General features: G+C 31.8%; 1 pseudogene; it reads right to left on the bottom strand.

The window, feature by feature from the left end:
• Window positions 1-729: 729 nt before the first annotated feature.
• Window positions 730-2,978, bottom strand: LOC121392553 (annotated as a pseudogene).
• Between the last annotated feature and the right edge of the window lie 859 nt (window positions 2,979-3,837).

Raw genomic sequence — 3,837 nt, 5'->3', positions numbered from 1 at the left:
ATTGTTTTTTCGTATTTATAGTAGAGTTTTTGTCCTTAATTATATGTTGCTCATTAAGTTTTTTGTGATTTCGTTGGCCCAATATTAGTGATCTTTGACTATGATTCCATTAATTAACTTTTTGAAATAATTCTATTTTAAGTTATAATGATTAAACATAACTCTAGACATATTATTTAGATGTCTTGTGTTCTAAGTTTATTTTAAGGAGTGACTACAGTACTGGAAATGGTGCTGATACTTTAATGTGAAATTAATTCAAGGTGTGTTGCATTAGCAGTATATTTTTACTGTATAGCATCATTTACATAAAGACTCAAATTTGGGGTTGCGGGCCCTCTCTGTGTCACTTGAAGAGTGCTTCATTGGTCAACACCATGTATATCTGATGTTCTAGCTGGTATTCTAGCTGGACTTATTGTTTTTGAGACAATTCACCAGAGTTGTCTTCTTTTACTGTAATAATAGTTTCAAGTCATATTAGGGTTTTAAGATGATCTCAATTTTTATAGACATATATATCCCTCAATACATTCCTCCCTTTTGTTTTTTTTTGATGATTTAATAATGATATCATTATTATTATGTCAGTAAACAATAAAATTGATAAAAACAGCTATGACAATTAAATACACGATCACGAAGATGACCTGGCTACCACGTTTGAAGGTAGGTCGACCAGGTCGTGGAGCAACTACTGGTCTATACCTTCCAGTATGCATTACAAACATTGAACTGGCGAGTGCTGATAAAGTACGAGTGAGATCTGTTGGAAGCGGATCTTTCCAAAGAAATCATGGTCCAAAGCGGCATCAGCATCAATTCTTTTTTTTGGATCCAAAACTAGAAGTTCTCTCAATGAGATCTAGTGATAAGATCTTCAACAAAATGACGGAGACGCTCTCGTACTTTCCTATTCTCTTTAGCTGGTGGCAGTTCCAACTTTTGTTGATAATGTTCAAGAGATTATCAACTCCTGGCACAATTCCTCGGGTATAATTGATCCACAATTGAACATATAAGAGTAATTTGTTTTTGTGTTGTCTGTATTTCCTTGGCAGTATCGGACGTCGAGTCCACATCTCGGCCGCTAATACATCCAGCACTCCACATAAACAACTGAGAGCGGCCATAATTTTGCTCACCCAATAAGAGTTCAGGAGGACGATACCACAATGTCACTACTCCGTTAGTGTAATTTTGATTTGGGCTTTATAGTTAATGCACGAGCTAGTCCGAAGTCGGCAAGCTCAGTTCTCCAGTACGTGTCATCAAAATATTAGATGACTTCATGTCACGATGTAGTATGTTATTGACATGTATATAAAAAAGAGCATTAAAGAGTTGTTGCATAATATTTTTGATTTCACCCAGAGAGAAATGGACTTCTTTACATTCAAGAAGACCAGCAAATCGTGTTCAAGAAATCCAACACCAAGTAATGCTCCTTTGTCTCTACTGTAGGGAGTAGCTGTAGAAAAGATGTAATCATAACAACAATGGTGTCTTTGTGTGTAGTAAGGGTTACCTTTGTCATGACATACTTCAACCAAATTGATGATGTTTTTGTGTTTTAGTACCTGTAGTATACGTATTTCTCTCAATGCTGTTATCGAAACTAAAATTAAGGAAATTTATTAATAACATGTACATAATTTATAGTAACCTCAATATAGTAAGTATTAGTACTTGTCTAGTGCCTTACAACACATTTGACAGTTAGTGGAAACTAAATAGGTTAGCTCATTATGTTATAACTAGTTATTAAATTATAAGTCCATGTTGTTAGCACAAACTACCGTCATAAACAGGATACCATTATTAGACAATATTTCAAAATATTACACTATACTTCATCCATGTGTTGTATGCTCATTGTAAACTAGTCTGTTTGCAAGTGCAGGTGTATTATAGGTAGGAACAGCACATTATACCACATTATGTGGTCAGTGTGTACTACATGGAGCAACCATCATGACTATATTAACTCTAGTATAAGAATATTAACTCTATAGTATAAGAGAATTGTCACCACATCAAGTGATATTATATAAACTTTGGATTGTGTCCTAGCAGATAGAAATATGCTTTAATGTAACATTAATTAATACATTTACATTTCAAATTATTAGAATTTGAAGGCTTTTTTTTCAAATATTGCCACGAATTACTGATACAAATAATGTTATACTTACCCCTTTTTGCTCTCTTTGTCCATACATACTTTCTTTAAAGCTACAAGACGACCTGTCTCGCGATCTCGTGCCTTGAATAACCTCCCTAAAAATATATCGGAGATTCAATTAATTTATAGATAACTTATATCTATTCAAATAAAAGATCTTTCGCGTTCATGACTTACCCAAATGTTCCTTGACCAACTTTAGCTAGTTTTAAATATTTAGAGACTTCTGGACAATATGGAAATTTTGGCAGAACCACGAACTGGTCCAACTGAACTGCGGCTCATCATGGCTAGAGTTCCACCTTCGACAAAGTTATAATGCACTTCGGAGAATCAGTGTTACCAGATTGGCACAATCATAAAAAATTTAGGACATAAGCAAGACTTTTAGTATCATTTTAGCACTAGAAGTTTATGTAACACATTTTAGCACATTTTAAAATGTTTTGAACATTTTTTACACTTTTTAAATCACATTTTAAAATGTTTTGAACATTTTTAACACTTTTTAAATCACATTTTAAATGTTTTTTGACATTTTAACACTTTTTAAAGCACATTTTAAAATGTTTTGAACTTTTTTAGCACTATCTCTAAAATATGTACAACTGTGCCATGGATAATTACAAAGGAAGGTGTGAAAGACTTATCTCCTACAGAGGATTGTACAAACTTTTGCCCTCCACTTGAATGATTGAACTAATGAGCTCACAGAACCTATACAACTAAGATCATTGTAATAATTTAATTATGGAATTTAGAATTATTATGCCTAATATACGATTCTAGACATTGTCAATATTATAGAAGTTTCTGCTGAATTAAAGTATTGTTTAGTATTACGTATTTTAACAATTAGAGGTATATTTTTTAGAGATAAGTGTTGCCGGAGATGTACTATAGAATATTATCTTCATGTATTCAGTATTATTGTCTTAAATGTATTTCAGTATTATTGTCTTAATGTATTTCAGTATTATTGTCTTAATGTATTTCAGTATTTGTCTTAATGTATTTCAGTATTATTGTCTTAATGTATTTCAGTATTATTGTCTTAATGTATTTCAGTATTATTGTCTTAATGTATTTCAGTATTATTGTCTTAATGTATTTCAGTATTATTGTCTTAATGTATTTCAGTACTATTGTCTTAATGTATTTCAGTATTATTGTCTTAATGTATTTCAGTATTATTGTCTTTAATGTATTTCAGTATTATTGTCTTAATGTATTTCAGTATTATTGTCTTAATGTATTTCCAGTACTATTGCAGGTTTATTGCTCGACTGTGTGTGATCTTTTATGATGACAATGACGCAAATTGAGGTAAGTACATGTATTGTAAGTTATTTTAAGGGATTAAGCTTTTTACATTCCAATTTCTGTACATAGTTGTAGATGGATGACACAAATTGAGGTTAGTACAGTCTAAATATTTATCGACCATGGTACCCTTCTTCCTTTCAGGTCTACTTGTGTATGGTATACACATTTGATAGAAGTTGGTAATTAATACAGTTTATCACTATAATGTAAAGATATGATTGTATTACAAAAGATATGGCATTCGATTAGTAAGCTGTTCAATGATCTCAGCTGCTGACATGAGGTTCCTTGGGAATAAAACTAATGAAAAACACTCCATCAATAAA

This window comes from Gigantopelta aegis, unplaced genomic scaffold (genome assembly GCF_016097555.1).
Source record: "Gigantopelta aegis isolate Gae_Host unplaced genomic scaffold, Gae_host_genome ctg4068_pilon_pilon, whole genome shotgun sequence".
NCBI lineage: Eukaryota > Metazoa > Mollusca > Gastropoda > Neomphalida > Peltospiridae > Gigantopelta > Gigantopelta aegis.
The sequence above is the reverse complement of the archived record's forward strand: the minus strand, read 5'-3'. Positions and strand labels throughout refer to the sequence as shown.